Source organism: Sciurus vulgaris (genome assembly GCF_902686455.1).
Source record: "Sciurus vulgaris genome assembly, chromosome: 4".
NCBI classification, from domain to species: Eukaryota; Metazoa; Chordata; class Mammalia; order Rodentia; family Sciuridae; genus Sciurus; species Sciurus vulgaris.
The window spans coordinates 55,383,250-55,404,462 of NC_136464.1; the positions used below are offsets into that span (position 1 = coordinate 55,383,250).

General features: G+C 50.1%; 1 protein-coding gene across 1 annotated transcript in view; it reads right to left on the reverse strand.

The window, feature by feature from the left end:
- The window catches only part of CHST3 (carbohydrate sulfotransferase 3), a 33,133-nt gene extending 31,996 nt beyond the window's left edge, over nucleotides 1–1,137 (reverse strand). The window contains exon 1 of the mRNA XM_079137101.1: nucleotides 735–1,137. The gene's annotated coding sequence lies outside the window, so the exon portion shown is untranslated. The remainder of the gene's footprint in view (nucleotides 1–734) is intronic.
- Between the last annotated feature and the right edge of the window lie 20,076 nt (nucleotides 1,138–21,213).

Consider the following 21,213-nt stretch of genomic DNA (forward strand, 5'->3'; position numbering starts at 1 on the left):
GCTTCCTTCCAAGGCCCTGTCACCGTCAACACTCAGCTGTCCAGCGCAGCACCACCCGCATGCCTTCTCCACCCTGCTCAGACCCCAGCACACCGATGTGAGTTTATGAATCAGTCCCTCCAGTCTCCTGGCCTCGCCTCCGGAAGGGCTGCTCACACATCACCCAGACGCCGAGTTTCCGCACCAAACCCGCTTCCACCTAATCCTCTCCTGCCGAACCCGCAAAACCGACCGCAAGGTCTGCTTTCTCCTCCCCACTCCGCGGCCTCGGGATCTCAGTCACGACTTTCCAAAGTCCAGGCAGTCTGTCCCCTGCCCCTGGCACTTTGGGGGCTCCCTCTCACTGAGGGATTGCGGGGGCCGTAGACAAAGACCATGCATTCAATTGGGAGAGATGGGGACGAGCCTGGGTTCAAAGCCAAAGTCCGGAAGCCCGCAGGAGTGTGCACTTCAGTTTGCGGCATGTGCCTGGTCGGGGCGGCGTGTGCTAACATGCGTACGCGCCGTGCGTGGGGCTGCAGCGGCGAGGGGGCGCGTGTACCTGGCAGATGCAGATCTGGGTGCAGCGGGTTGAGGCGCCTGCGCGGGGGTTTCCCCGAGCCGGGAACCCCTCTCCCACCCTCCGTCTGCCCCTGCTTCCAAAGTTTGGCGCGAGCGGCGGGACGCGAAAGGCACCGCTGGGCGGCCTCCGCCGAGCCCGGCAGGCGGTTCCGGGACTCTGGGGCCCCACTTACCCCGCGGCCGAGCCTCCTCGGGCGAGGGCGGATCCGACTCTCCCGGGTCGGCGTCCAGCGCGGGCAGCATCCACTCGAAACTTCGCCCTCGTAGCTGGAGCTCCCGGCAGAAGCGGCTCCGCGGCCGGGGCTCAGCGCCCTCCCTCGGGCGGCAGGGAGGGAGGGAGGAGGAGGAGGCGCGGCCCGGCCGGTCCGCTCGCCCGGCAGGAAGCGGCGCCAGGCGGGCGCAGTCTAGCGCCGCAAGCCGGCGAGCGAGCGGTCCTGCCTGGTGCCTTCCCCGCTCGGCCCGACGTGGGCGAGCGGCCCGCGCCCCGCCGCGGGTTCCGGAACCGGGTCCTAGGAGCCCCGGCAGCCCTCCTCCTCCCTCTCCTCTCCCTCCTCCGCCCTCCTCTTCCCTCGGCTCTCCCTCCCGCTCCTCCCTCCGGCTCCTCTCTCACCCCACCCAGCTCCCACCCGGGCGCGCCCGGCAACTTGGGAACGGTTGGCGAAGTTGGCGATGATGGGGCTGCGCGCCCGCCGGGCCTCTGGGGCGGGAGGGAGGAGGGAGAGCAGGGGAGGAGCTGCGGGGGATGGGACCCGCCCCCGGGGGGGGCGCGCTCTCCGGGACCCTTCGGTGGGCCTTTGTTCCGGGCGCTGCCCCTCGACCCGCGCGTCCCCGGGGACTTGCTGGGGACCGCTCGGATCTCTACCTCTCCGGGAGAGGCTGGGAGCAGTTGCCTGCCCTGGGCTGGGTAGATGACGAGAGAGCCTGCATGGAGATCCTGTGGCTTCACCCTGCCATAGTCCCTGGTGCCATTACCTTCGCGTCCCAGGGAGACCCCTCGGCTGCGCGCATTCTCCGCCAGCTCCTCCCAGGGGAGGGTCTTCCCGTCCCCCTGGTGCAGCGGGAGCTGAACTATGGGATGGTCCGGCGGGTTTCCAAAGACCACGCACCCCCCTTCCTGGGGGGCAACAGGTCACCCACCCTCTCTTCTGTGCTTTCTTGCGCAAGCAGCCTGTCCAGGACTCCGCGAATTCGACCACATCCAGGAAGGGTCCTCGCTGGCTGACAGAGCCAGGGCTGCTTGGCATTATCTTCGGACCCTTCCTGACAGTTGGCGCCTCTGACTGGAGACTGGAAGGGAAGGGGGATCCGGGTCGCCTCCTGGCGTAGCGCAGTGACCAGCTGGGCAGTGTCTAGTTTGGGGTAGAAAGGCCAGTTTCTCCAGGAGCTCAATATGGGAACCCAAACCGAACTTCCCTGTTTCTCTCTGGCATCCTGGTGAAGGCCATGTCAGGAGGGTGTCTTTGATTGGAACTTGCCCTGGGTTTTCCTCCTGGGACTTCCTCGTAGGACCTAGCATCATGAGCTCTTTCAGGCCTAAGACAGCTGTCCCGACGTTTAGTGGGAGTGTGTAGGGTTTAAACACAAGGAACAAATTATTTCCTATAAAGGCGAAGTAGAAAAATTAAAAAAGGGAAAACCTGGACATGGGTACTTGGCTTCCCTCTTTTTCTCAACGTTCACAGAAAGGAGATAACAGACGTTTCTTAGGCAGCAGATACAAAACCAGTTAGAACTGACCACTGGCGGCCTACTCAGGACCCCTCCCAGATGACAACAGTCAGAGGGCTCCTGTTCATTACTTGGGTCTAGAACAGCTATGGCTTCTGCCAAAGCAGACTGGAGGGGCCTGGGCAGAGTGCTCCAGATTCTGATGTGAGACACTGGATGCTTTTTAGTAGAAAGTCCTCATTGGGTGCTTTGTTTCCACTACTTACAACTCTGGCCTGTTAAAGAGACCTGAGGTTTGGTGAAAATTCAGACTCCAGATCACCTTTTGGGTAACCTTTCTGAATCCCTCTCTCTGCATCTTCCACTGCCCTTCCCAATCTTCTCTGTAGGGGCTTCTGCCTGGGAATCAGCGCACATGCTCTCCAAGAGGTTTGGAGCTGACCATGGAAAGTAACAGCTCTGCTTTGAGGAAATCAAAAGTTGATTCTGAGTCAAACATGAGTGACCATTCCCTGGGAACTCAAACAAGTGACCTGGAAAAGACTTTTTTTTTTTTTTTTTTTGTAAAGAAGATTACTTAAGCTCATATAGTCCCCAAAGAAAGTAGGTGTGGTCATCAAATGGACTACAAAAAGGGGAAATCCATAAGACACATGTTGTTTTCAGTAAAACTGGGAAGTCTACAGGTTCATTCAAGTGCTGACTCATTTCCAGCTTTAAGGTTGGGAGAGGCCAGAAGTCTGTCAAGCAGAGCTTTATCCATTTATCCAGTGGTCACAGAAATGCTGGATCAGACACAGAGGTGGACAGAACTATAGGAAAGGTAACCAAAGATAGCCCAGTACGACCCTATTTACTCCACCTCTCCACAAGGTCTCTGATCACCAATCAGCCCTGTTCAAACAGCCAGGAAGCTCCCAAATACAAACTCCGTGTCTATGGAGAAATTCAGTTTGCAGATGCCCCTGTTGGTTGGCCAGACCACACATTCTGTGCACGCTGAGGCCAAATGTTGTTTTAGGACCCATGGAGTTAGGAGGGCTCATTCCTGAGATCTGTTAAGGACAAACCTGAATAACCTGACTATCTTTAGAACAGACATAGTTGTTAAAACCATAGAGAAAGAAATCCCTGGGTCATGTTACTGTTATTAGGCATCAGGATCTGGTCTGGATTTTCCTCTTTTTCCATCCTGTGCATCTGATGCAACATTTACATGCAATATCCAATAGAAATGTTATGACCAATGATAAAACAATCAAAAACATAGTCTGACCTGCAGAAGAAAAGGTAACAGATGAGGGAAATAGGTGTCCTAACCAATCATACAATCCTCCGCACGAGTCACATACTCTTTAGTCAGATTATAATGTCACCCCCTATATATGCAGTCATCTGGACTCTGTGATATGTTTTGTTTGATGTAGTGGGTATTTAAAATAATCCATTATCTTCCAATTCTAATTTTAGTCAATTGGACTCTGTAGCTATTACCTCAGATAGAACCACTAATTTTACTTCTAAGAAAAAATTGATCTTCAGAGTCCAAATTATTATAACTCTCATTGTCACTAATCATTTGATTTGTCCTGTTATTAGATTATTAAGCCAGATTCCAGTTTGGGGATGTAAATGAATAAACACATTACAGAAAAAGTCAATCACACAATATCATTTTTAATTCCCTTACAACAAAATTATCCCTTCCTCATGTACCCAAATGTTATTAGCAGTAGTGACAAGGACCAGAAGCCAGCCTTGTGAGTATCAGGGTAACTTTGTACCTGGGCCGCCCAGGCTCTGCTACCTCTTTTTAGATGGGGGCGGGGGGATGGGGAGTATTTCCATCTCATGAATCTGAGAAGTCACATTGAACTGCACCTGTTGGCCTGGTCTGGAGGGTTTTCCCGCTGGGATATAGGGAGTCTTGGATTTTATTGTGGAAGTTTGTGATGCACCTCAGGAGATGCAAAGATCAAGAGTTAGAATTGCGTCACCAGCAGTCATAGAGAATGGGACTCTGTGCTGCAGATGGGGACAGGGAAACTGAGCGGGACTGAGAAGTCCCTGATTGAGCACAGAGTGGAAACTGGGACCCAGAAGGTAACCAAGTCTTGGTCCTAGCCTCTGTCTACAGAAGACAGACGTGTCTAAACAAATGCCAGTGACACATGTACTACCTGGGGCAAGCCTGGGTCAGGGATTCCAGAACAGGACCGATTGCAGGCTTGCACAACTTCAGGGGGCACCAGGCACACAGAACACCATGCGACAGCTGACCCTTGGGCCTGTGGTGCCCTGTTTCCAGGGCTGAAGACCCCAGCCTGGGCTTGGAGGCGAGATCGAGGTCCGTAGGTGGGGAAGGAGGCAGAGGTGTGCAAGGACATAGCCTCCCCAGGCCTCCAGTAAGGGCATCTTGAGTGCCGGTGGGTAGAGGTAACTATCTGAGCCAGGACCTTGGAAGTGTTTATCCTAAAGTAGTCTCCAGGCTCAACTTCTTGACATAATTGCTTGGTCAAGAGAATTGATCTTAATTTTTCACTGTTTGAAAAAATGGAGAGAACTTTCCAGATCTTTGGAGACCACTGCAGCGTGCTTAGGATGTGGACACTCAAGCACCCCCTTAACCAAGCAATCCACTGGTCATGGGGCAAAGCCCCTGATGGGATGCAGTGAGAACACAACAGTGTGGATGTCCCCGCCCCAATCAGCCCATTTGCAACCCCTGAGTCTAGTCACGGGGATCAGCAGAGACATTTACGCAACTACTGGCCTGTAACTTTAAAATGCTAATGATAGGGAAGACAAAAGAAGGCCAAGCACTGGGGCCAGATGACAAGAGACTAAAGAGACGTGAGCCACTGTGTTAAGCAGATTTCAGTGACAGGCTTCTGAGATTAGGTGACAAAAGACAGAGACTGTTGTCTTGTTAGAATTCTCTCTCTGACTCCTCTCAATTTGCTTCCTCTCCATGAAGAAATTTGCCAAATTGTGAGCCACCCTATGAAGACACCGCATTTCAAGGAGCTAACAGGCCTCTGAGTCAACAGTCAGCTTGGACCTGAGGTCCCAAGTCCACCTGGCTGCTGAATCCTGCCCATAATCACAGCATAAGGGTCGAAGCAGAGGTGGGCCCCCTGAAGTCTGAGAAGACTGTGACCAGCGCCTCGATTGTTGCATTGAGAGAGACCCTGAGTTAAAGAACCTGCTGAGCGGGGTCCAGATTCCCATTCACAGAAACTGAGACGGTAAATATTGTTTTGAGCCACCTTAACTTCAGGGCAACTTGCTCTACAGCTATCTATAACTAATATTACCACTAAATATTACCACTAAATGCCTTGTGTCACCCTGAACCAGATGCTGGAACTAAAAAAAAAAAAAAAAAAAAAAAACACAATGAAACACATTATTTAGATAATTGGCAAAATATGAATAGGAACTGAATAAATCATGATATTGTAACAATGTCAAATTTCCTGAGCAATAACTGTGGCTGTGACTTTGTGAAATGAGGTTTTGTTCATCAGAGATACCAAAGATTTAGAGGGGTAGTTTCTGCCCACTTCCCCTGAAAGGGTTCAGAAATAAAAATAAAATAATAACGATGATGCATGTGTTGTATGTTATTTATAACATATACAATTGTAAACTTTCATTTTATGCATTAATTTATCTGTTGCATAAAAAAATCATCCCCAAACATAATGATGTAACAAAAATGTGCTATTTCTCGTGATTTTGTGGTGGGCCAGATGGCGCTGGGAGAGGCCTCCACTGCATGGCCTCAACCGTCACCACTCGGCTGGCAACTGGGCAGGGTGGGGCTGGGCTGCGAAATTCCAAGACTTTACTCATAGGAGGGGCACTTGGGTGCCTCTCAGCGTGACCTCTGCCTGCACATGAGTAGCTTGCTCACATGGCAGTTCGGAGAGACAGCTGGGGAAGACTTCTTACTTAGCATCTGGCTTCCAGGAGGGAGCCTGTGCGTGCCGCCTGTCCTCTTAAGGCAGCCTGGACCAGGAAGCCACTGAGCCGTCCCAGGAACCAGGAAAAATCCTCTTCCTGGGCTAGGAAAAACTAGAAACTATCGGGACAGTGATTCAGGGAAGAATTCCCTGGGACAAAGGAGAAGAAAGAAGAGCAGGAATATAAAGAGGCCAACTCAACCCAAGGTTAAGGGTCCAGAGCGCCACAGCCTAGAGTAAGCTCTTCTCTCTTCCCATTCCTCCCCCGTCTCAGCCTCCTTTGCCCCCTAAAAACTCACTTAAGACTATCAAGGATCAGAGAAGGAGGGAGAAAAACATCACTTATTTAGCAAAAAGTACTGGGTGTTATTTACCCATTTTAAGTCAAGTAGTCTTCACAGCAACCCTGCAAAGAAGCTGTGGGAACCTTTGAAAAGAAAAGGTAGCAAACGTCCCGAGAGGTTCAGTGACTTGAACAGACTCACACTGTCCACTCTGTTTTGTGTGTGTACAAAAATCTCTTCCAGGGCTGGGATGTAACTCAGGGGTAGAGCACTTGCCTGTCACGTGAGAAGCCATAGGTTCAATCCTTAGATGGGGGAGGAGTAAAGTAAATAAATAGCCACACAGTGTGGTGCACACCTGTCATCCCAGTGGCCCTGGAGGCTGAGGCAGGAGGATTGTGAGTTCAAAGCCAGCCTCTGCAAAGCAGTGAGGTCCTAAGCAACTTAGGAAGACCCTGTCTCTAAATAAAACATAAGAACAGGCTGTGGATGTGGGTCAGTGATTAAGTGTCCCTCAGTTCAATCCCTGGTACCTAAGTAAGTAAGTAAATAAATAATAAAATGATAAATAGGGCCAGGGATGTTGCTCAGTGGTGGAACCATAGAGCATCCTGCATTCAGTCACCAGCACTTCGATAAGTACATAAAAGCTCCTTAAATAAGACTTAGACTAAGGACTGAAGACTGCCTCAGCCTTTCTTCCTTTCTTTCTTTCAAGGGAATTGAATCCCAAATTCACACTATCACTGAGCTACATCCCCAGCCCTTTTTTAAATTTTATTTTAAGACAGGGTCTCCCTAAATTGCCCAGGCTGGCCTCAGATTTGCAATCCTCCTGCCTCAGCTTCCTGAGCAGCTAGGATTATAGGTGTGCACCATTATCCCAGCCTGTTTCTGCTAACACTCGGTGTCAGCGATGAAGAGGGGAGTGAGGCATGCTGGGAGATTCCAGGTAGAGGCAGCAGTTGCTGGGTAGCAGAGGAGGGGGCAGGATTGCAACCTGGTGTAAGGAGCCCGGGGACAGAAGGGTTTGAGGCAGAGCAGGGGCACAGCAGGTTTGCACTCTGGCAGCTCGCTGTGAGAAGGGCTAGGCCAGGTCCAGGGCAGGAGCTGGGTGCCTGGGCCAGGTAGTGGCCATGGGAAAGGAGAGAGGCAAGGTGAGTTCAGCTTCATCAGGACAGAGACTGGCAGAATGTGGGGAACAGGGAGGGGGGAACCCAGAGGGGAGGAGACAGCCAGCCCTGAGCTAGGTCCCTTCTGCTAATAAGCTTAATTCACTTCTCACAAACCCTAAGAGGAAGATAATGTCTGTCTTAGCCTGGATCTCCAAGAAAGCAATGCTTGAGGCCAAGGGCTTATGTTCAGTCCTTTGTTAGGAAGCAGATCTCAAGGAGCAGCAGTAGGGGGTGGGGGACCAGGGGAGTGAAGCAGGGGTGTGTCCCCAACAGCCACTGCTTTTGAATGAATGTTCTGTCCCACGAGAGTCTCCTTCAAGAAGTCACACAAAATGCACCCCAGGCTAGAGGGACCAAGGTGGGAAAGGGAAAGAACACACCCACCAGCTCCTGTCTCTCATGGGTCAATGCTTACCCAAGGGGCTTTAACCCAGACGTTGTGGTTAAATAGAGATGGACGCCAAGCAGAATCCAGTGGCATCTCATGCTTCGATTTCAGAGAGGATCCAGGACTAGGGGCCTGAGCATGCTGTGGGAACATCAGGCCAGGTGCCAGCAGGCTGCACCCTGGCGAAGCTGATCACGTTCCGTGCAGAACTGGTCACCACGGCTGCGTGAAGGAAGGAGAGGGTGAGAGCAGCCACGTCTAAGGGGGTCTGTGACTTCGGCTTCATCAATATCACCACTGCCACTGACCCCATCGTGTGCTAGCTAGTCTGCCTCTAAAGAGCATATTCTTAGTCACTAGGCTGTGGCTTGGGAGCAGGGGCCCTGCACCCCCACCCTTAGTGGGCCTAGGGATCCCCAGAGACTTTTGGGATATAGGGGAAATAGAGTCCACGGGACAGTCTTTGTTATTGAGCGGGGATCAAGGGTAGTACTATGGTTTGATCTTATATGTCCCCCAAATGCCCATGTTAAAGGATTGGTTCCCCAGTTCAGATGCTGTTGGGAGATAGTGGAACATTCAGGAGGAGGGGCATGGCTGGGGGAAGTTAGGTCATTGGGAAAATGTCCTGAAGGGGTGATAACCCATTCCTTCCTGTCGGTTCTCCCTCATTTCCCAGCAGCCTTGAACTGGAAATGCCTCTTCTTCCTTGCATTCCCGATATGAGGTTCTGCCTCACCACAGGCCCAAAGGGACCATGGACTGAAACAGCTGAAACTGTGAGTCAAAGGAAATCTTTTCTCCTTTCAAGTTGATTGTCTCTGGTATTTTGTCATACTGTTAGAAAGTGGACTAACAGGTAGGGAAAAAAGAAGAGAGAAGAAATAATCATTGTATGTTATGGTTTGGATGTGAGGTGCCCCCCAAAACTCATGTGTGAGACAATGCAAGACTTAGAGGAGAAATGATCAGGTTATGAGAGCCTTAATGCAATTGGTGGATTAATTCCCTGATGGGATTAATTGAGTGGAAACTGATGGCAGGTAGGGTGTGGCTGGAGGAGGTGGGTCATTGAGGCCGTGGCTTTGGGGTATATATTTGTATCTAGAGAGTGGAGACCTCTCTTTTTGCTTTCTGATCATCCCGAGGGCTGCTTCCCTCTGCCACACTCTTCTGCCATGACGTTCTGCCTCACCTTGAGCCCTGAGGAATGGAGCCTGCTATCTATGGACTGAGACCTCTGAAACTGTGAGTCCCCAAATAAACTTTTCCTCCTCTCATTATTCTTGTCAGAGCAGCGAAAAAGCTGACTAAAACATAATATTTTGGAAAATGTCTGCAGTGTATACTCTTTTATCCATTCATTCAACAAATATTTACCAAGTAGTCATTCCATGTGCTGGGTTCTGGAGAGACACTGGAGTGCCACATGTCCCTGTGCTGGGGAGCTTGCAGAGCGGGGCAGAGACAGACACGGTGAGTATTGCAGAGTCAGGCAACCAGGACCAGAGCTCACAGCACAGGAGGAAGGTCAGGCAACCCTGGGCTCAGATGCTAGCTCTCCCCACTGCTGGCTGTGACTTTTCTGTACTTCCATTTCCTCATCTATAATACGGGCAATAGTAAACTCACTGTGGAGGAGCTCGCCATAGTGCCTGGCAGGCCATGTGGCAGCGGTCACCACTACCATCATGTGAGAGGCACAGGAGAGGGGACACTTCTTATCCCCAGGGATGCCTCCAAAGGTTTGCAGGGTAAAGATGCCTAACAAGTTTCCCGAGTCCATTCCCAGCCCTTCTCAGCCATTCTATTTCCAGAGGGTGGACCCCAAAGACTGCATTCCTTGGGCCCCTGTGCTCTGGCATCCTGTGGGGCTCAGCCTATGGGAGGCACTGACAGGAGGTGGCAGGGCAGTAGTGAGAGGTGGGATGTTCACTCCTCTGTTCCCCCAACAGTCCCCCTCCCAGGTTCCAGCTCTCTGTAGAGCAGGCCAGCAGCACAGCCTCCTCTACTTGCCCCACAGGTCTCGGAACTTCCTGCTGTGGCAAGTCCCTGACTCCTTCCCAGTCCAGGTTGCCTCTGATCCTCCCAACATCTCTGTCCTCTGTGCTTTATAAGAGTCTTTTAAGCCAGGCACGGTGGCACACACCTGCAATCCCAGAGGCCCAGGAGGCTGAGGCAGGAGGATTGTGAGTTCAAAGCCAGCCTCAGCAAAAGTGAGGCGGTAAGCAACTCAGCAAGACCCTGTCTCTAAATAAAATACAAAAAAGGGTTGGGGAGGTGGCTCAGGGGTTAAGCACCCCTGGATTAAAAAAACAAAACGAAAACAAAATCTCTGAAGCGTGTCAGGACCTTGGTGGAATAAGGTTTGGGTAAGCACCCCTGGTGAAGAGGGAGGAGACATTTGGACAGAGGAAGCAGCATGTGCTAAGACTCAGAGGCGTTCATTCATTCATCCAGGACTGGCTACCCAATTTAAGTGTCGGCAAAAAATAAGAACGTGGGACACTCATTCACAAATTAGTAGGAACTTCAAGACAGCGGCAGCGGAATGTCAAACTAAGTACAGGCCTCTCCCAGGCCTGGGGCCCTGCACAGCTGCACCGGGCGGGGTGGGGGGGAGGGGGGGTTGCTCAGGGCCCTGCGAGGTCTGGAAGAGAGGCGAAGAAGGCGGAGCCTCAGCACAGCCAGGCAGATGGAGAGGCGGGGACGTGTGTTAATTTGGAAAGTACCCTTCCCTCCCAGTATCAGGAGCCTGAGGTCAAGGGCAAAGCTGACTGCTCTGGGCTCCAGCATCTCCTCTGCCCCTCTGGCTTCTGCACACACGCCGGGCAGTGCACTTGGAGGAGCCCCACGTCTCTCGAGTTCTGCAGCCTTTAGAATGCCTCCCTTGTGCAAGCCGGTCTGTCAGGTGGAGTCATACCTGCCAGGGGCTCGCCCTGGCACTGCCCACCCCCTCTGGGCTTCTGAGTCTCCCCATGCACCTCCCTGATTGGGTACCTCCATTCCAGCGGCTTGAAGGTGGAAACATTCGAGTACCCTGGAAAAGCCGTTGGTGTTGGAAAAATCCCAGCCCTGGCCCTCTTGTGACCTAGCTGTGAAGCCCTGCACAAATCACTTGCCCTCTCTGGGCATTGGTTTCCTTCTTCGCACAATGAGGAGTTGATTGGATGACCTCTGATGCAGATGAGGTGACTTTCCACATCCCCCCACGTCCCTCGCCCTGGCTCTGCCTTCTGGGCACACCCCTCCCAGTGTGCTGGCTCCCGCGGCCAGCGCTGGCATCCCTTTGTTGGAGGACAGCCTTGAGCTGCCAGCACTTGCCTGGCTTGTGCTATGAGGGAGCCCTGGATGTGCCTGGAATTTCCATCCTCTGGGGCAGCCCTTCATGTGGAGCCATAGAATCTCCAGCCCTGGACTGGGAATGGTTGAAGGGTGCCCCAGACTGCCCCCAGAGCAGACCTCCCATGCCTGCGCTACTTGGCCTGCCCCCACCCCTTCCTCTGCCGCCCCTGTTTCCCATGCCCATTTCCCGACTCCCTGCTGGCTTTTTGGGCTAATAATCCCAAACAATCACTTCCACATGATCTGCACTCAGGACCTGCTCCAGAGAATCCAACCCCAGACCATGCCATCCTGATATGCGAATCCTGTGTGGCTTCCCCTCTCTGACTTCCGTCTCCTCATCTGGACAACAAGGACATGGGATTAGTCTGACACTGAAGATCCCTTGCAGTTATGGATCAGCAGCCTGCAGCCCTTTATTCTCTAGCCTTGAGCACAGGGTCCAGCCACCCCAGCTTCCCTGCCCAATGAGCTGATCCTGGTGTTTTCCCACTTCCTGGTATCCTGGCCAGAAACTGGGTCAACAGGTCAGCCCTGCAGCCCTGGAGACCCCAAACTGCCCTACGCCTCTCTCTTGGATCAGCAGGGGCTTATGAACTGGTGGGATGCTGTCCGAAGATGTCATTAGGAGAATGGCCAGGGGTTTGGTTTCCACGGTGACGGGAATGCCACCAGGGGTTGGTGAGGAACCCAAGGGCCCACCTGACTGCAACGGTAGTCCTGGCAGCTGGATACCTGCCCTCATTCAAGCTGGTGGGACAGAGCTCACTCAGGGGGTGGCCACGTTAGTAACCCCCGCCCCACTGAAGCACTGTGAGTGGGTTTCGCCACCACGTCTGAAATAAGTCAGGCGCCACCACTCCCGCTAACCCCTGTGCTTGAACCTCCCACCCTGGAGACAGAAGGGAGGAAGGCCTGTGAGTGGCTGGGAAGCTCTTCTACAGCTCCTCCCACCAGGGACACCACCAGGACAGCCTGGGACGGGAGGACCTGGGTTCAAATCCCGAGCTCAGCCCTGTCGTCTGAGTGTCTGCTGGGAATTGCAGTATAGGGGCGGCCAGGATCCCAAATGACAGGGCTGCCAGGCTAACCAGTGATTGGGACGGATAAAAATAACCCGGGCCAGGGCAGGAGGTGAGGGGCAGTATCTCCTTTTAGAATGCTGGGGTGGCTAGAGATGTGACTTTGGCTAGTTACTGGTGGCAAGATCCCCTCTGCATGGAGCTCCGGCCAGACAGACTTCTGCAAAGTCACTCCCTCTGCCCGAGTCCCCGTCATCCAAAAGCCACTTACCCAGAGACAATCTGGACAAGACAGAGGATATAAAATTCTAAAGTCAGTTATTTTACTAAAATCCCCTCTTTGGGGCCTGATTTGGAAAAAAAAAAAAAAAAAAAAAAAAGATCTTGAGACAATATTTTGAAGCCTGCTTAATAAAGCATATTGTGTTGTGTTTTATTTTTCTTAAAGAATCTGCTTTTTAGATGGGCTAGAAGGGCCAATCAGTGTACATGGAAAGCTATCATTTGTGGAAAGAGTAGGCTGGGAGCCGGGTGCAGTGGTGTGTGCCTGTAATCCCAGTGATTTAGGAGACTGAGGCAGGAGGATTGCAAAATCGAGGCCAGCCTGGGCAACTTAGTGAGACCCTGTCTCAAAGTAAAAAGGGCTAGGGATGGAGGTCAGTGGTAGAGCAACTCTGGGTTCAATCCCAAGAACCAAAAGAAAGGAAGACAGGAAAGAAATAAAGAGAGGAAAGAAAGAAGGAAGGAAGGAAGGAAGGAAGGAAGGAAGGAAGGAAGGAAGGAAGGAAGGAAAGAAAGAGAAAGGAAGGAAGGAAGAAAGAAAGCAAGCTAGCTGGGGAGGAACATGTATAAAAAGAGGAAAGAAAGAAGGAAGGAAGGAAGGAAGGAAGGAAAGAAAGAAAGAAAGAAAGAAAGAAAGAAAGAAAGAAAGCCAGCTAGCTGGGGAGGAACATGTACCTACCTTTTTAAAAATTTTTTAGTTGTAGATGGACACAATACCTTTATTTTATTTATTTATTTATTTATTTATTTATTTTATTTATTTATTTATATGTGGTGCTGAGGATGGACCTCAGTGCTTCACACATGTCAGGCAAGTGCTCCACCACTGAGCCCCAGCCCCAGCGCCCCCTACCTATTGATACAGAAGGACAGATTATCCTGGAAGAATTTCCTGGAAACCAATAACATTAGTTGCCTCCAGGAAGAGCGACTGGGTGGCTAGGACCCAGGAAAATGGAAAACTCTTCTTTTGCTTACTGTAGGATGACTCAGAAGATTCCCACCACCACCCAATATGTGTAGGGGGTGTCCTGAGGCATCCCTTGGACCCAGCAGTTCCCTTGCCAGGAATGTGTCCCAAGAGGTAACTAGTAAAGTGCACCAAGATGTTTGCGAGAGGACTATGCACAGTGTTGATTGGGAATAGGAAAGTAAATTACATGTATCCATGGAAAACTATGTGGCTATCAAAAAGGACAAGGCTGGTCTCTGAATGTTGATCCAGAAAGACATTGGTGTCATTACTGAGGAGGAAAGATGATGTAAAACAGCCAGAGCTGCAGGTCCCTCCCTGTGAAACCGTGTGTGTGAGCCCTGTGGCTGATACCTGAGGAGGTTCTGAGTAACTTTTGGCCCCTGGGATGGCAGAATAATAGAGCTCTCTCCCTCTTGCCCACCTCTATTTTCTGATAATTTGAAAGTGACTTGCCAATTTTGTGACCCTTCACCCATAAACATGTATCTACTAGGAACAAAGTTGTCCTCCCACAGACTCACAGAATCATTGCCACCCAAGAGCATCAGTTCCACAGTATCACTAACTGTCAGCCTGGGCCACATTCACATTCCTTCAGCTCGTCCCTCAAAGCACCTGTTTTTCCCCAATCCAGGATCCTGTCAATCCGTTTCACGTCTACATCGGGTTTTATTTAATCTGAACTTGTCCCTCACCCTTGTCTGTTGTAGAAGTGACCTTGTTGGGCCTCAGAGTCCAGTTTTGTGCTTTCTCTTATTTACCATACTTGGTTTGTGGTGCCACCATTCCTGTGTCTTATTTTGACTAAAAGCAGAACCTGAGAACGGGACTTGGGTGCAGGAGTTTCTTGGGGTGTGCTCTCAGAAGGCAGGGATGGAGAGGGGGTGTGACAGGGAAGGAGGAAAGCTAATGGCAGAGTGTGACAGAGGCTGCAGAGTCTCCCACCAAAGCCGCCCAAGCATGGCCCCTCATGGGCGGGAAGCTGGGGCATTCCCCGCCCTGCTGGCTCCTATCCTCAGGGGTCAAGGACAGCCTTGGGATTAGCCCTCTCACCTTAACCAGGCTGCACCTACCTAAGGGCCCGTATTATGTCCAGCTTTGGAGAAAGTCCTGGGGCACAAAAGTGGAGAACTGTATACAGCAAGCTTTGCAGAGATGAGGCGCCCTCCACCACAGCCACGGCTGCCTTCAGATGTCCCAGAGCACGTGACAAGGTCCATAGAAGAAACTCAGAGTAGGTGCCTTGGTGCCCCAATCAAGTAAAAGCTCTTGACGTCCAGAGGATCGAGTCAGCGTTGCCTGCTAGACCAGGGCTTGGAGGGGTGCCAGGCACACTCCTGACCCCTGTCTCTGTGGGGCTCTGCCCCCCGGATGTGTTTGGGCCTCCAAGACGGGAGACTGAGTGACATACCCTCTCCTCCTGGCAAATGAGGTGCAGGTGAGCCCCACCCAGGTGCGTTCCAGGGAAGGGGGCTTCCGGTGGGTTGCCGGGCCCCAAGGCAGGCAGGATAGAGTTCTGAGCCAGGCTCGGAGTCACTGAAGGCCTGAGTTCAAGGGGAGGAAGCTGGGCCTTCTTGGTGGAGAATCAACAGAGAAGCAGGAGAGGCCTTGACGTGCCAGGTGGGGGAGCAGACCGCGGAGACCAAAGAGTTCTCCCAGGAGGAGGGTTGCGGGTGCAGGTCTGCAGAGCCTCCCAGGCCCTGAGAAATGGGCTGGTGGGAGCCCACCATCCTGCGCCTGCCTGCTGGGGTCACTTCCTGTTGCCGCCATAACTAACAATCAGAAACTTCATAGTTAAAAGCAACACAAATTGATTATCTGGCAGCTCTGGAAGCCAGAAACCCAGCATGGTTCTCCCTGGGCTAAAATCAAGTTGCCACGAGGCTGCGTGTCCTCTGGAGGCTCCGGGCGAGGAGCCGCTCCTGAAGGCCACCGCACTCGCCACTCACAGCGCCTTCCTCCTCTCCAGAGTCAGCAGTCTCATATCTGTACAGCCACAGCCGGAAACACCAGGAGGGCTGGTGTTCTCACCACCTCCCTGTCATGTCACTGGGCCGTCAGCTCTGGCCTGGCTCCTCCTGCCACCTCTTCTCATCCAGCAGTCACACTGCCCCCTTCTGTTCCGGCCTTCAGTGGCTTCCTCATTCTGCACACGAAGTCCAAACTCAATCCAGCAATCCCACTGCAGGTACGGATCCCACAACATCTGCACTTCCGGTTCAAGGCAGGCCCATCCACAACAGCCAGGATGCGGAATCAGCCCAGGTGTCCGTCAGACGAGTGGGGCATACATACACAATGGAACGCTGTTCAGCCATAAAAGAGAACGAAATCTTGTCACTTGTAGCAATGTGGATGATCCTGCAGGACGTCACGTTGAGTGGAAGAATCCAGGCTCAGAAGACAGATATCATGTGGTCTCACTCTCATGCGGAAGCTAAAGCAATCGATCTCAGCCAGGTGCGGTGGTGCACACCTGGAATCCCAGTGGTGCGGGAGGTTGGGGCCAGCCTGGGTGACTTAGTGAGCTTCTGTCTTAAAAGAAAAGAGCTGGGTAAGGTGGTGCAGGCCTGCCATCCCAGCAGCTCTGGAGGCTGGGGTAGGAGGGTCGCAAGTTCAAAGCCAGTCTCAGCAAATTAGTGAGGCCCTAAGCAACTCAGGGAGACCTTGTCTCTAAATAAAAGACAAAAAAGGGCTGGGGATGTGTCTCAGTGGGTTAGCACGCCTGGGTTCAATCCTGAGTAAGACACATACACACACACACACACACACACACTCATTAATCTCATAAAAGCAGCAAGTAGAGTAGTGAGTCCAGAGGCTAGGAAGTGTGGGGAAGGTGGTGTTGGGGCGGCCTGGGTAACAGGTACAACGTTAGTTAGATAGGAGCAAAGAGCTCTGGTGTTCTATAGTACAGCAGGGTGACTACAGTCAACACTTCACAGCTAGAAGAGAGGGTTTTGAGAGTTCTCACCACAATGAAGTGGTAAGCATTGGACGTGGTGGATATACTAAATACCTTGATTTGGTCATTACACATTGTATACATGTATCAAAATATCACACTGTGCCTGATCATTATGTACAATTATTATGCATCAGTTTTAAAGAATCCAGACTCTTCTGCTAGTTTCTCAGACCTATGGATCCCAATGCTGCTCCAGCCCTGTCCATTTCCTGGTCATTTCCTCTCTCTCATTTGTACCAGGGATTGAACCCAAGGGCGTTTAACCACTGAGCCACATTCCCCAGCCCTTTTTATTTTTCATGTTGAGACAGAGTCTCACTAAGTTGCTCAGAGCCTTACTAAGTTGCTAGACTGGCTTCGAACCTGTGATCCTTCTGCCTCAGCCTCCTGAGCTGCTGGGATTATAGGTGTGTGCCACGGCGCCTGGCTGAGAACTCATTTTAAAGTACACAATTCGGTAGCCTTTAGTACATTCACAATGTCTAGTTCTGAAACATTTCCATTACTCCAGAAGGAAACTCATACCCATTAAACAGCCCCTCCCAGTGGCCTGTCCCCCAGTCCTATAAATGGAATCAGATGGCTTGTGACCTTTTGTAACTGGCTTCTTTCACTTGGCATCATGCTGTCAAGAGTCACCCATGCCCTACTGCATGTCAGTACTTCATTCCTTTTTAGGGCTCCATAATTTCCCAACCAAACCAGGCTCCTTCAATTCCTAGAGGACACCAAGCTTCCCCAACGCAGACCTTCGCACAGGGGCCGTGCCCTCTGCTTCAAGTTCTTCTGCCACTACCACCTGCTAACCCCCCACACCTTCCTCAGGCTCTTTCTTTCTTTTTTTGAGGTGCTGGGCATTGAACCCAGGGCCTTGTGCTTGCCTTGCAAGCACTCTACCAACTGAGCTATATCCTCAGCCCCTCAGGGTCTTTCTTGACTCTCAACATAAGTGACACCTCCCCCACAGATGCCCTAGGAGTGCCCTGTACCCTGTCACAGCCTCTAGCCAAACGTTGATTCTTATTATGTTTATTGTGAAGTTTTTGATCCAGGCCTGTCTCTCTGCTGGATAAGAGGTCCCGTGTGGTTGGGGCTGGGTCCCTCTTGTTCATCACGTGCCCTCGGTGAGTAGGACAGCCCCTGGCACTTTGCATGTGCTCAAGCATCATACCAGTGGGCAAATGGTTTCATGAGGCACATCCTAGGGACTGCAAGATTTATATTTGTGAAGTTTTCCCAGAGCCAAGCACTGCTGTGGCCAGAGTTGACGTCCAACCACCTGGTGGGTTGCTGCTGCCTGATTCTGTGTCCTCAGTTCCTGGGTTGAGGAGTCAGGGCTGAGTTCTTCAGAGCCAGAGAAGACACAGCTAAGCCTGCTAAAGGGGGCACTTCAGGCATGGTCACTGGGCCACTGCACAGGTCACTCCTGCCAGGTCTGGCTCTTCCTCGCCCTCTGCCCTAGGGCCTAGGCCCCAGGTTACATAGACATGAGGCTTCAGAAGGACCAACCTGGAGAACAGGGTTACCTGAGAACACAGTAAATGTTGTATTTTTCTGTCCTCTTGTGGTCAGTCTCATGATAGCAAGTGACAATGTCCTCACCTCCCTGGTGCTATGTTTAATGTGGCCACTAGAGGGCACTTTATCAACACTTCCAATAGGTTCGCTCACCCAACTCCAGACATTTAAAAAGTACTATATTTTATGAACAATCTTTATAGAAATAACAATATTTGTACAAACATGTATGCTGGGGGGAAAAATAACATAAAAGTTCATTAATAAAGAAATGACTGAAATAATTTTGTAAAAGCATGTTATTGAATACTATATAGTTACTTAAAAATATGAAATGTATTTTTATGCTTTAACCTCCTGGAAAGACTACAACACATTGATGAAAGAAATATTAAAGATTAATATATGTAACAAAAAAGTACTATATCTTAAGGCTACTTTATTGAGATATAATTCATATACTATACACTTCATCCTTTTAAAAATGTATCATTCATTGTTTTGTTACCCAGCCATAAAGAGGAATGAAATGTTTTTAGTTTTTTTGTGTGTGTGTGTGTGGGGTTACTGGGCATTGAAGTCAGGGGTGTTTTACCACTGAGCTACATTACCAGCCCATTTTACTTTTTATTTTGAGAGAGGGTCTTGCTAAATTGACTAGGCTGGACTTGAACTTGGGATCTTCCTGTCTTAACCCCCAAGTCACTGGGATTACAAGCATGGGTTACCACACCTAGTTGATTTAGTATATTAATAGAGTTGGGCAACCATTATTGAAATCTAGTTTCAAGACATTTTCATTGTTTTCACAAGGTAATCCACCCCCCAACTATTAACTTCCTATCCTACTCCAGCCCACAAGCACTAATCTGACTTTTGCCTCTAACCTGCTTTTTTTCTATTCTGGACATTTCGTGTAAATAGATCATATGATATGTGGTTTATTGTGGCTGGCTTCTGCCATTTCCAACCATATTTTCAAGGCTCATCCATTTTGCAGCTTGTATCAGCATTTCTTTTCTTTTTATTGCAAAACTTTATTCCATATCACATTGTATCCACTTGTGAGTTGATTGGCATGTGAGCCCTTTCTTGTTCTTCTTCTTCCGTTTTTTTTTTTTTTTTTTTTTGCACCAGGGATTGAACCCAGGGGTGCTTAACCACTGAGCCACATCCTCAGCCCTTTTTATATTCTATTTTGAGACAGGGTCTCACTAAGTTGCTTAGGGCCTCACTAAGTTGCTGAGACTGGCTTTGAACAGGTGATCCTTCTACCTCAGTCTCCTGAGCCGCTAGGATTACAGGTCACAGCACCGGACCCTTTTCTACTTTTGACTGTTGGGAATAATGCTCCTATGAACATAGGTTTGTGTGTTGGATATATATATTCAATTCCCTTGGGTAGGTACACCTACAGGTGGGCTAGCTTACCCCTACATTTAATATTTTTGAGGAACTTTCAGACTTTTTTTTTCCCCATAGTGGCTATCTTAGTCAGCTTTTTTGCTGCTGTGACTAAAAGGACCCGACCAGAACAACTGTAGGGGAGGAAAAGTTTATTTGGGGGTTCACAGTTTCAGAGGTCAATTGGGGCTCATGGCAGCCGAGTATGGTGGAGGGAAACAGCTGACATAGTGATCAGACAGCAGATACTAGGGGACTGGGGAGATAGCTCAGTCGGTAGAGTGCTTGCCTTGCATGAACAAGGCCCTGGTTCGATCCCCAGCACCGCCAAAAAAAAAAAAAAGCAGATACTAAAATACATCCCAAAGCCACGCCCCAATTCCCACCTCCTCCAGCCACGCTCCACCACTTCAGTTACCACTCAGTTAACTCAGTTAATCCTTGTCGGGGGATTAATTCACTGATTAGGTTAAGACTCTCACAACCCAATCATTTCTCCCCTGAACCTTCCTGCACTGTCTCGCACGTGATCTTTTGGGGGACACCTCCTCTAAACCACAACAGTGGCTGCACCATTTACGTTGCTAGCCACAGCATGCAGTGGTTCCAATTGCTCCACATCCTTGCTGGTATGCATATTGTCTGCCATTTTTATTACAGCCATCCTACTGGGTGGGAAGAGGTAGACCAACGTGTCCTGTGAATTTTGAAGTGCTCCCTTCCTGTTTTCACATGAGATGTGTTAATCAGTTGTTCTCAGACTTTTGACTCTTGGGACACTGTTACAATCTTAGGAATTATTAAGGACCCAAATATTAATTAATTTACAAAAAAATAATAATAATTGCAAGGCTGAGGCAGGAGGACTGCAAAAAATTTGAGGCCAACCTGGGCCAGTTAGTGGGATCCTATCTCAACATTAAAAAATAAAAAGGGCCAGTAATCGCAGCTCAGTGGTAGAATGTCCCTGAGTTCGATTCCCAGAACCACAGAAATAAAAAAATAAAAACAAAGAAGACCATCCTAATTGAATGTTGGTCTTTATATCCACTTCTGCTTTCAGTCAGTTGTAATTTATTGGTTTTTATTTTTTCATTTTGTTTTGGCAACTTATTGTTTTGATTGAAGAACATCCAACCTGACACAAACATGCAGTTGGGAAACAGGAGGGTTTTAAGACTCTTTTCAGATATTTGTGACTTGATGGTATACCAAGTTTCTTAAAGATTGGTTTTTGTTTTTATTTTACTATTTTTTTAGTTGTTGATGGATCTTTATTTTTTTTAGTAAGTATTACTGAGAATCGAACCCAGGGCCTCACACAAGTTAGGCAAGCACTCTACCACTGAGCCACATCCTAGCCTTAAAGATTGGTTTCTTAAAGATTGGTTGCAACCAAGAATCCACAACCACATCAGTGAGCACTGACTGTATCTTCTGTCACACTACAATGCATGGCTCTGCCTCAACCTTTGAGTGGATCTTTTACCTGAGCCGGATTTTATAGCATCACGTTTCGGTCATTTGGAAAATCTGAGTTCATTAAATCATTAATCATTCATTAAATGGATATTCCAAAAGATGACATGTCACTAAACAGTGTCAACACTTGTATGTTTTAATTTCTCATGCACACCACTATCCATCTCCTTGG